This window comes from Silene latifolia, chromosome 1 (assembly GCF_048544455.1).
Source record: "Silene latifolia isolate original U9 population chromosome 1, ASM4854445v1, whole genome shotgun sequence".
NCBI classification, from domain to species: domain Eukaryota; kingdom Viridiplantae; phylum Streptophyta; class Magnoliopsida; order Caryophyllales; family Caryophyllaceae; genus Silene; species Silene latifolia.
In genome coordinates, this window is record NC_133526.1 from 36,125,423 (window position 1) to 36,138,432 (window position 13,010).

A 13,010-nucleotide genomic window follows, 5' to 3' on the forward strand; every position below is an offset into this window, starting at 1 on the left:
GTAATTGAAGATCATTTGGGTTATTATTGGGAGATTGACAACCTCTCAATCTAGGATTCAAGTACTTCTATTATTCTTGCTTTATTATTGGAATCATTAGTAGGTATAATCTCTTAATCCCTTTTTAATTATTGCTAATTACTTTCATTTATTCATCATGTTTCATTATGTTAGTATGATTGACAACCTTTCTAGCATGATTAATATGATAATGAGTGAGTAGTCTCTTAGCTAGGGTTTAATGGGTGATTAAGGGAAACCAACATGGGGATGATTCATGCTTAAATCAATATGCTTTCATATCTTATTTGCTTGCTTGTTTTGATCTTAATACATGCACATGTTATGTTTGATGAAATGCTAAGCCTATGAATCCTTGCATTTATTATCATCTACTATCTCTTCAACTTGACTTGTAAGACATAACCCAACTCGAGTCTTGTTAGATCATGCATGTGTTAAGTAGGGAAGATTAAGTCGACTTGTAGGTGTTGTACAATCCAAGAGATTCGGCTCCAGGACCCAAACTTTCCTAGGATTGTAAGATATAACCCAACTCGATCCATCACAACAATAATTGCTTGCTTATAAATTGAGAACATGTTTGTATGATCATATCCCATGAATCCCCTATGAACCCATGACACCCTAGTGCTTTTAATCAATTGTTTACACCCTTATTCTATTTACCTCGTTAGTTTATTTTCATTGCTATTTTAGTTAGTAACCTTCTACATCAACCCAACTTGTGACACCCCTAGACACCGCTAGTAGCACTAGAAATCTTCGTTTTCAATACCCGTCCCTTGGGATCCGACCTTTACTTGCCTCTTTACTAATTTGTAGAGTTGTTTGTGAAGTATAAATTGTGTTTTGTATCGACCATTGACCAACGACCACAATTGCTTAATTTGTGAACTAAATGGCTCCGATCAAAAATGGCGCCGTTCTTCGGGACGGTGTTTAATTGATTTAAGATTTCTTTTGTCATTTTTAGTTGTGTCTTTTTCACCTTGGGGAAGTAAAACTCCTCAAGGTTTGTTCTAATTGTTTTCTAGTTGTTTGATATTTTGCATGTCTAGAAGGTTACAAAGAGATTTGTTACCTTTTGACCGTGAAATCGAAAGAACCTTGACGAATAATAGGAGACTTGTTAGGAGGAATTTGGGAGGTGTTGGTGAAGTTGTCCAACCCACAAGTGAGTTTGTCAATCCTTTCGCAATAGAAGGAGAAGAGAACCCATTAAACAATACCACACAAAATCCACCTACAATGCCTAAATTCTCGTCACACTCTATACCCACCGAGGAGGATTTACCAAACGGTACTCCTACCCCACAACATCTTACCGGAAACTTTATTGCCAAGTCCGCCTTCATCCAACTAGTTGAGAGGAGCCAATTCGGGGGCATGCCAAGTGAGGACCCTCATTCTCATATGGAAACATTTTGTGATTATTGTGAAGCTATCTCTCAAACAGGCGTGACTCAAGACCAAATTAGATGGGTCTTATTTCCTTTTTCGTTAATCGGCACCGCAAAGCAATGGTTGAAGGGCCTTGATAAGGCCACCCTTGGAATAGATTCTTGGAAGAAGTTAGCTCTCGCTTTCTACAAAAAATTCTACCCACCGGAAAAGACTAATATGCTAAGAGCTCAAATTACGGGTTTTAAGCAAAGGGATGAAGAATCTTTGTATGAAGCTTGGGAGCGGTTCAAAGGTATTTGTCGCTCATGTCCTCACCATGGACTTAGCGAATGGTTTTTAGTGCAACAATTTTGGAATGGGTTATATGAAGATTCGAGGAACATTCTCAATATGGGATCAAATGGAATGTTCACCGAAGTTGATGACAATCAAACATGGAACAAGATTGAGGAAATGGCGGTCCATAATTCGCAATATAGTAGGCCTCGCAAGGCTACTAGAGGAAAGTATGAAGTGGACACCGTTACTCAATTGGGTGCTCAACTTAGTGCTCACATTGACACTATCAACTTGAAGTTTGAACAAGCTATGGCTAGACTTGAGGAAAACTCAAAATCAACAAAGCATCATGTCAATGCCTTGACGGCATCCTCATCAATCCCAAGCGGGATATGTGAGAATTGTGGAACCTTAGGTCATGACTTAAGTGAATGTAGGGGAACAACCGAGCAAGTCAATGCTTTCCAAGCTTACAAAAGTGGCACCCCTTATTCAAATTTTTACAATGAAAACACCAAATTCCATCCAAATCTCTCATACAAAAGCCAAAATGTCCAAAACCCTCAACCAACATACACTCCACCACCCATGAGAAATCAAAATCAAAGACCCTTTTTCAATCAAAACCAAGGTTATCAAAATCAAAATCCCTACAATCACCAAAATGACCAAAGTTTTGATGTCCAAAAAGCGGTCCTTCAAATGCAAAAAAATCAACAAGAATTTTTCACTCAAATGCAAAAAGATAGCCAAGCAAAGGATACCACCATCAACAACATTCTAGCTCACACCAAGATGTTGGAAACACAATTGACCCAACTAGCATCTTCGAACTCACAAAGACAAAAAGGGCAATTACCACCTCAAGGTAATCCCCCTAGACATGAAACGGTTAGTGCCATTCACTTGAGAAGTGGTACAAGATATGAAGCACCAAAGAAGCAAGTTGAGGATGAAGTTGTGAGAGCTAGTGAGAATGAAGTTGTGGTGCAAAGTCCCAAAGAAGGGGAATCATCAAAAGAAGAAAGTTCAAAGAAAAATGAAGACAAAGCCAAAGAAAAGGAGCCCATTGTGATTAGACTTCCTTTTCCAAGTCGTCAAGCCAAGCCTAAATTTGATGATCAACTTGGAAAGTTCATGGAAATTGTGAAGAACTTAGAAGTCTCAATTCCTTTTACGGAATTAATCAATCACGTTCCGGCCTATGCGAAATACATGAAGGATATTCTCACAAAGAAGAAGTCGATCCGGAAACTTGAGACTATCGCCTTCACTAAGGTGAGTAGTGCAATACTTCAAGGGAGTTCACCTCCAAAGTTAAAGGATCCGGGAAGCTTCTCAATACCGTGTACCATTGGCGACACAACAATCAACAAAGCCTTATGTGATCTAGGGGCTAGTGTGAGTGTCATGCCGTACTCGGTAAGTAAAAGGTTGGGAATGGGAGAGCTTAAGTGCACCAATATCACACTTCAAATGGCCGATAGATCGACGAAGACACCGCTAGGGATATGGGAAGATGTCCCCGTGCGAATTGGGAAGTTTTTCATCCCGGTGGACTTTGTCATTGTTGATATGGAGGAAGATTCCAACATTCCAATCATCTTAGGAAGACCTTTCCTACACACCGCGGGTGCGGTGATTGATGTGAAGCATGGAGAGCTCACTCTAGAAGTGGGAGATGAAAGCATAACCTTTAATCTTGATAAGACCATGAGAGCTCCTCGTTTGCATGAGCCATGTTTCATGATTGATCACTATAGCCGGAAAGATGAAAAGAAGAGATCGGAACTCCAATGGAGGAAGAAAGTTGAAGATGCTCCATTCAAAGAGCAAGTGAATTGTGACAAGGAGAGCTTGCATAGCTCATCAAAATCAACCAAGGAAGAAGAAGATGGCCTCATTAGCCAAAAGAAGAATTTGGGAGAGTTGTCTCCATCCAAGCAAGAGATTTTCAATGATCAACTCAATGAAGTTTGTGGTCTTTGGGACGACGAATTTGAAGGGATCTTTAATCCCTACATTGGGCATGCCATCGATCATGATCAACAACAAGGACCAAGGTCTATTGAGGACCTCTACCACAACAATGAACAAGCTTTTAATTACTTCTTCGAGGTGTTGAGCAACATCAACAACACCTTGAACATGCCTCCTTGACATCTCATCAAGAATGAGAGTTTGGTGGAGTCCTCCCTAAACCACCACTTGTAAATATTTCTAACTCCCTAACTTACATTTAATTTTTGCATTGCATTTTTGTCATTTTTGGATTTTATTTACCTTGATCAAAATAATTGTCATGAAAAGAGAGAAGTGAGGGAGGGACTAATGATTTTAATTGATGTGTAGTGATTTACCTTAGTGTGGGGATGGCAATTGCCTAGGCTATTCACGCCTTAGTAGTGCCCCCACAATGAAGAGCACAAGTTTTGGAAGAAAGAAAGAAAGAATGTTAAGGAATGGGTTTGCGCAAGGATCCGTGTATTCAAGGAAGAATCCGAGCGGATTCGGAAAATCCGCCCGTCTGCGGAGGATCCGAGCGTCCCACCGAGAAGACGCCCGTCTTGGGCTGTGCAAAAAGTGAAGAATTCCTGTCTATTAAGGAATCCGAGCGGATTTCTGGAAAGACGCCCGTCTCCCGGATCCGTCCGTCTCTCGGTAAAATCCGCCCGTCTTGAAGCTGAAGAAAAACAAGAAAAATCTCTGGATGAGAATCCGAGCGGATTTCCCAAGAGACGCCCGTCCCTCAATAAAAATCCGAGCGGATTTCCCCAGGAGACGCCCGTCTTTAGGCGGGATTTTTAAAATTTGAAGCTTGAAAATCCGAGCGGATTGCGCCTAATCCGCACGGATCGTGCCTGCATCTTCGAGATTTTCGTTTCTTTAAATACCCCCCCCCACCTTCATTCATTCATTCATTCATTCATAAACACTACCCATAACACCAAAACCCTCATCCTCTCCATCTCAAAAACAAAAACCCTCAACAAAATCACCAAAACAAAATCAAACCATCCTCCAAACATCAAATTAATCACCCCATCTTCAAGAAAAATCAAAACCAAGCACAAAATCTTCACCCTTTGAGTCGATTTTTGTTCTCATAAAGGCAAAGCCTTTCACCTTCAAAATCGATTTGGGCATTCTACAAATTGAAGATTTTTGATCTTTTTCTTGGTTAACTCATCAAATGGCAAGAACAAAGGGAGCAACAAAAGCAAAAGCAAAGGCACCAAAGACTACAACTCTCTCTCAAAGGCAAAAAGCTCTACAAATGAAGAAGGCTTTGGCAATGGTGGTGTCATCACCAAGCTTGGAAGTGCAACCACCTCAACAAATTTCTATGGAAGCATCACCTTCTACTCCGGTAATTAATCAACTCTTGCATTACCCGGAGGTAACATTCATTTCCGACTCCCATAGAAATGCATTTGTTAAGTTTGCTATGAGACAAATTCAATCCACCAAATTCATATGCCAAGATGCTTTAGAGAAGTTGGGTGTTCTTGAACAAACAAGAGTCTTTTTCAATGCCATGGGTTTAAAGAAATTGTTTGAAATGAAGGAAGTAACATACCCCTCCCTTGTCTTGGAATTCTTAAGTTCCTTGAAAGTAACAAAAGTTGAGAATAGGGAAAATATTGAGTTTCGTCTAGCTAACACTAGTAGACGCATTTCCTTTCCGGAATTGGGTAGAATATTGGGTCTTAGTGATGAACATAAATTCTATAAGCAATATGGGAAGTATGATCCCGAGCCTCTTTGGGAGGCAATCTCCGGGAAGAAGTTTGTAGATTTTAAAGCTTGTCGTGCTCTTTTGGTCCATCACCCGGGCATAAGAATATGGCATAAAGTTGTGGGAAATACCATAATTGCTAGGAAAGACACCAATCATTTTACGGGACTCGATTTTATCCTCCTTGAATCAACTTTGAATATTGGAAGAATTCACACCAAGCCTTACAATTGTTTGAGGCTATTGGTTGATAGATGGCTTCATGTAGATAGTGGGAAGAAGGGTCAAACCGTAATTGTTAATGGCGGCCTTGTCACGGTCCTAGCTAAGCACTTTGATCCTAATTTCAATAAGGATAGCAAGTACAAGGCTAAAGATGGTGGCCATCTCATTGATATGTCCACCTTGATTAACAAGTTTAAGTGGGTTGCTCACAATCCCCTTGATACCAAGTATGGGTGGCTTACTAGTGAGGCTCGTTCATTCACTCTACCCGCAAAGATTTGCCGTCTTAGTGTCCACCGGACCAACTATTTACTCCCCCTATCCACGGAAGCCGAGTACATCATTCAACAACAAAAGGTTGACCATGAGGCCCCCTCCTCTTCCATTGTTATACCACCTTACCCCTATGATTATGAAGAGTTCAAGCCTCAAGGAGTTGAAATTGGAAAAGATTATGTCACTCTTCTAATGCAAGCCATGCACAAGCAAGCTTATGAAGATCGGAAGAATGCTTATCTAGCTCAATATCCTCCCCTCCTACATTTAGCTAGGCAAGGACTCCTTGATCCATCTTGTCCTTTGCCTAGTTGGGCGGATAGAGAAGCTTTATTTCCGGGTGCATCTAGGGAAGTGGTGGAAGACAATGAGGTTGTTGGAAATGATGAGGAATTTGATGATAACATTGATGAAGCAAGTGATAATGATGAAGAAGAAGATGATGAAGAAGGTGAAGATGGTGAAGATGATGATGAGGAAAGCAATGAAGAAAGTGCCAAGGAAAGTGGCAATGAGACCACTTCTCATGAGGGAAGCGGTGATGATGATAGTAGTATGATGGAAGACTAGCCTTGGAGATTCCTACTCTCCCACGGTTTGTCTATATCTCTTTGTATTTTATTCTCATTTTGATCATTGGTTAGTTTAGTCCTAGCAACATCAAAGGACTCACACCTCGGTTCCATTGAGGTGTTCTTCATTGTTCCCATTTTTGAAAATCCAAAATGACAATTTAATCTCATGCATAGCATAGCATGTGCATGAACTCCCCCATGCTTTGACATTAGCAATAGTGTCTTGCTTGGTTTGGGGAAGATAATGCATACGCAACGGGAGGTAATCTAAATTATCCTCTCCGTCATAACAAAAACCATGCATCATGTAGTGTAGTTTAGTGTAGAATTGCATTTAGTATAGAAATCATGCATCATTCTTGCATAATTTCCATCATTTTGGCCATTGAGGACAATGCCCATATTAGTGTGGGGATGGGAATTCTAACACTTAACTTTTATTCAAAAACCATAAAAATTGAAAAATTTCAAAAATCATAAAAATTTGAAAAATTGAAAAACCAAAAACAAGTTCATTTCCTTTGTATATATAGTCTTGTATATATTGTGTTTGTTCATCCTTGTTCACTTTGATTGACTACGCCACATCCGAGACTTGAGGATATTGAAGACCGCATGGTATGATCTTTCCAATCTCCTTTTTCCTCTTTATGTTAATGACTATGTGGCTTTATTTTGATTGATGCGGTAAAAACAATATGAACTTAGGATTTGCATTTAGTTTAGTATGTCATGTTGGTAGAATCACTTGCATTAGGATGTTTATATTAGTTGCATCATGGCATGTAGTTGCATGTTAGAAATGTTTTGAAAAAATGCCTATTTTGGAACTTTGACAAGAGCAACTAAGCCATTATAAATACTTGTTCAACTCAAGACTTTGCCTACTAGAATGGTTGTAAAACACCCTAGATAGTGTCATACTAGTGTCTTTTGACCCATGACCCAAGGCCTAGTCAAGAGTTTGCATGTGAGTCACCTATCCAACCCCGTGATGCGATATGGACTTGGTTAACTTGTCTAGGTGACCTTGTTTGACCTTGTGGTAAGGCAACCCAAAAATATTTTCTATCAATAAGCTTGAAGTGCTCATCTCAAACAAATTTTGTCATGTGGAAGTAATGTAATGCCAAGGAAACCTCAAGTGTTATGAATTGTTGAATGTTGAGAATTTTTAAGTTGTTTTGATGGAGGTTTACCACTTCGATGTGCTTTGGTGTGGGATCCATTGAATTGGGCCCCCATACGGTTGTGAATTCGGCCGCCCAGAGACAGAGTGACTTCACCCCAAAAAGCTATTGTCTAGAGGTTAACCGGTTGCCTAATAAGCGATTGGCGAAAGCAAAGGACACTAGCCCGGAAGGGACAAACCCCATCTTAAATTTTTGAAATGTGAAAGTGAAATGAGGACAATTTTGAAATACAAGTCATATCCAACCATTGTGAATAAAGATTTGAGCATTTCATTCCCAAAAAGCCTTTTGTCAAGCCACTTGGTCGAGCTTGGGACGATCCATGACCTTTACTTTGTAGAGAATTCGAGACTTGTCATGTCATATGCCACTAGCATCATAGGGATCATCATTCCACCACCATCCGATCGCTCTTGACGAAAGCATTTGGAAATTGAGGACGAAAGTAGTCTAGTTTAACACCATTTGGAGGTGATTTAGTGCCATCCTCTTAGACTTAGTAATTTGTTGAACTAGTATTTGTGAAGGATTACATGCTCTTAAATTTGTTCCTCTTTAGTGCCTCCGCCACTTGATGAGGGAGTGGCTATTCCTTTTTGTAGATGCATCCATTATGTGTTTTTATGTGCTTAATGTTTGGATGTGTCGCCATTTTGGCAAGACCCACCTTGCCTTGCAAGAAGGCATCCTACCTCATGGTTGTCTTGTTGTGAGTTGAAGGGGCGGAGTGAGACCCGCTAATTGTCTCATATCGGCTATTATTATTAGGTTAGGTTAGTATTGGTCCTAGTCTTTGTCACCTCTTTACTCGGGACGAGCAAAGGTTCGGTTTGGGGATATTTGATGCGACCATAATTGGCGCATATTTAGCCCCCGAATTACCATTGTTTCTATGCTTTTTAGTGCTTATTTGGGTCATTTCTTATCTTTAGTTCTTTGTTTTGCATATTCTTTGAGATTTTGATCCCTTGGTAGGAAAGGAGTAAGAATCTTGCATTTTCATGGCAAAACAAGGCTAAATGGATCGTATTCAATGACCAAGCATCAAGGAGAGACAAGACTAGAAGGCCTTTGTACATAGCTAAGTAGAAGATCAATGTTGAGAAAGGATCCTTGAGTCCCCAAGGAAATCCCCAAGGATTCTATGAAGAAAAGGGAAGAAAAGAAGAAGGAATGACGCTGTAGAAGAATCCGAACGGATCATCCATGATCCGTCCGTCCGCCCAGCTCAATCCGAGCGTCCTTACCCAGGATCCGCTCGGATCCCCCAGGCCCAATCCGAGCGTCTCCTGCCTTGATCCGCTCGGATCGTCCATGCCCCATCCGTCCGTCCCGACTCTGATCCGCTCGGATCACAGCACAGCACCGTTTTGTTCTTCAAGTCACGAAATGGAGAAGCCCTTCTCTCGGACAATCCCGGAGGCTCCTTGCTCAACTTAAAAAGTGTAATTACTAGTTTAGCCCTTAGTTAACCCTAATGCATCCTCCCTAATTTTCACTATAAATACCCCATTAGTCTAATTAGAGGAGCATGTTCTTCTAATCAATAATTAGAGTAGTTAATATCAATCAAATCTCTCTTCAATATTGTAATCAAATATTAATCAAGTTTTAATCCAAGTTTTAGTTCCTTAATCTCTCTCTTGTTCTTACTTTATTTTGGGTAATTGAAGATCATTTGGGTTATTATTGGGAGATTGACAACCTCTCAATCTAGGATTCAAGTACTTCTATTATTCTTGCTTTATTATTGGAATCATTAGTAGGTATAATCTCTTAATCCCTTTTTAATTATTGCTAATTACTTTCATTTATTCATCATGTTTCATTATGTTAGTATGATTGACAACCTTTCTAGCATGATTAATATGATAATGAGTGAGTAGTCTCTTAGCTAGGGTTTAATGGGTGATTAGGGGAAACCAACATGGGGATGATTCATGCTTAAATCAATATGCTTTCATATCTTATTTGCTTGCTTGTTTTGATCTTAATACATGCACATGTTATGTTTGATGAAATGCTAAGCCTATGAATCCTTGCATTTATTATCATCTACTATCTCTTCAACTTGACTTGTAAGACATAACCCAACTCGAGTCTTGTTAGATCATGCATGTGTTAAGTAGGGAAGATTAAGTCGACTTGTAGGTGTTGTACAATCCAAGAGATTCGGCTCCGGGACCCAAACTTTCCTAGGATTGTAAGATATAACCCAACTCGATCCATCACAACAATAATTGCTTGCTTATAAATTGAGAACATGTTTGTATGATCATATCCCATGAATCCCCTATGAACCCATGACACCCTAGTGCTTTTAATCAATTGTTTACACCCTTATTCTATTTACCTCGTTAGTTTATTTTCATTGCTATTTTAGTTAGTAACCTTCTACATCAACCCAACTTGTGACACCCCTAGACACCGCTAGTAGCACTAGAAATCTTCGTTTTCAATACCCGTCCCTTGGGATCCGACCTTTACTTGCCTCTTTACTAATTTGTAGAGTTGTTTGTGAAGTATAAATTGTGTTTTGTATCGACCATTGACCAACGACCACAATTGCTTAATTTGTGAACTAAATGGCTCCGATCATTGAGCTAGCATGGTGCCCATGGCTGTTTCAGTTACCTTGAGATATAAACCAAGAGGTTGATCTCGTTGAGGTGGCATGAGCACTGGCGGTTTGGATAGTATTTCCTTGATTCGGTCGAAAGCCATCTGACAGTCATCATCCCACATGGTGTGATCTGTTTTCTTTAACTTCTTGAATATGGGTTCGCAGATCATGGTGAGTTTCGATATGAATCGACTTATGTATTGTACCTTGCCCATGAATCCCTTACTTCTTTCTCTGTTTGAGGTTGCGGTATTTCGATTAGAGCTTTGATCTTTGAAGGATCTATTTCTATATCTCATTAGCTAACTATGTATCCCAGGAGTTTGCCAGATGTCACTCCGAATGCGCATTTCTGAGGATTGAGCCTCATCTTGTACTTCCGTAGCCTTGAGAAGAATTTGCGAAGGTTCGCAATATGCCCATCTCTTTCCTTGGACTTGACAATCATGTCGTCTACGTATACCTCAACTTCTTTATGCATCATGTCATGTAAGAGTGTAGTTGCGGTGCATTGGTATGTAGCTCCGGCGTTGATTAACCCAAACGGCATGACCGTGTAGCAATAGGTTCCCCATTGAGTGACGAAGGCGGTCTTATGCATGTCTTCTAAGGCCATCTTGATCTGATTATATCCTGCGTATCCATCCATGAAGGATAGCAACGCGTGATCTGCCGTATTGTCTACCAATATGTCGATATGCGGTAGAGGAAAGTCGTCTTTAGGATTTGCTTTGTTTAAGTCTCTAAAATCAACACAAACACGGATTCTCCCATCCTTTTTGGGTACAGTTACTATGTTAGCTACCCAGTCTGAGTACTCAGAAACTTTGATGAACCCGGCTTTGAATTGTTTATCGACTTCTTCTGTGATCTTGAGAGCCCATTCTGTCCTCATTCGTCGAAGCTTCTGTTTCACGAGTTTGAAACCTGGTTTGATTAGGATTCTATGCTCTGCAATGTCCTTGTCGATCCCTGGCATATCTTTGTAGGACCAAGCAAAAACGTCTTTGAACTCGTGTAGGAGGTATATGAAATTGGCCCTTTCGGTGGGGCTCAAGGTTGTCCCTATCCTAAGTTCTTGGGGTTCTAGTTCAGTTCCTATGTTGATGGGTTCAGTATTTTTTATCACTGGTCCCCCTTCTCCCTCTTATAGTATTTCTTTGGCTATGTAGGGAGGTATTTCGATTGAGTCAGGATCTGGGTCATTCTCATTATCATCGTAAATAGAATTGCATTCAAGATAACACGAAGAGTAAGCAGAACCTGATTTATTCATATTAAGATTTGAGAAAAGTTGAATCAAAGAAGCCATCTGATCTGTGGTCAGTGGCGGTAAAGGGACAGTGGTTGGGACATTTCCCGAACTACTGTTGCTATTTGACACTAAGCTAGGAGAAACGAGGGGAGTGGGAATGACGACAGGAGGAGACTCTAGGAACTTCTCTAGACTCCGACTCTGACTCCGACTCTGACTCTGACTCGAATTCATCGTCTTCTGGTTCTCCTTTGAACATCTCTCCTTCTCCAGTAGTGAGCTTGAAGAGTCTTCCTTGATTGTTTGTCCACTTGATCGATTTTCTCCATCCTTTCTGCTGATTGGTGTTAGTTTCTGTGTCCAGTGTGGCAATGATCTCATCTATGATGCTTTCGGCGCTCTTGATTAAGGGAAGATCCTGGAGGTAGACATCTTCCTCGTTATCTGTCCATATCCCGTTGATCACCTCTTCTTTTGGGGAGATAAGATGTGAGCAATCTAAGGTAGCCCTTTACGGATGTCATCTTCGATCCTTGTCCCTAGTACGGTCAAATCTTTGAAGGTCTTGATGTTTTGATACCTCAAATGATTTGCATAAATGGGTTTTAGGTTGTCCACGAATTTCTCCACGAGGGTAGCCTCATCCGGACGTTCAACAAGTTGAGTACTAGTCTTCCTCCACCGACTTAGGAAATCGGTGAAACCTTCTTTGTCATTTTGGGTAAGAACCTCTAAAGTGCGCATGTTGACTTGGATTTTAGCATCATCCGCATATTGTTTAGCAAACTCGATTGCGGCATCGTCCCAAGTAGCGATTTTCTTGTGTTCTAGCGAATAGAACCATTGTTTTGGGATGGTGTCAAGAGATGAAGGAAAGATCCTTAAGAACATCTCGGGTTTAATGCCTTTGATAGACATGTAATCCTTAAAGGCACGGATATGGTTCAAAGGATTTTCGTGCCCCTTGAATTTCGGGATATCCGTCATGTTGAAGTTGGTTGGCAACTTGGAACTCACAACCTCTTGATACTTCAAGTCGACAACCGCGTCCTTACGGAATTCGGACCTCTCCTCCAAGGACGAAGCTTTTGACCACTTGACATAAGCGGGAGTCACCCATGTCATGGCAACGGGGTCCAGTACCTCCCAAAGTGGCCGAGTGGCCCACCATCTTTCGAAGACCTCCACAAGCTCGGAGTTCCAGAAAACATTATCTTGGACAAGGGTATCTTGAGTGGGCACCTTTTGTTGATGCACCATTTGCCTCATGAGCCTTTTGGGATAAATGAAGGAAGCAACCTTCAAACCCACCACCATCAAAGAACGAGGACTAGCACCCGAAGCGGGCAACCCCGTGAAAGACCTCAAGTGCCACCATGACACCACCCAACGGATGTGAGGACCACCCTCCTCCGCC

The 13,010-nt window shown here is 40.9% G+C and overlaps 1 non-coding gene across 1 annotated transcript; it reads right to left on the reverse strand.

Annotated features, from left to right (window-relative positions):
- Positions 1-1,644: 1,644 nt before the first annotated feature.
- LOC141617531 (small nucleolar RNA R71) lies at positions 1,645-1,751 on the reverse strand. Its single transcript, XR_012531131.1, has one exon. It is a non-coding gene; the product is annotated as a small nucleolar RNA R71 (small nucleolar RNA).
- Positions 1,752-13,010: the final 11,259 nt, after the last annotated feature.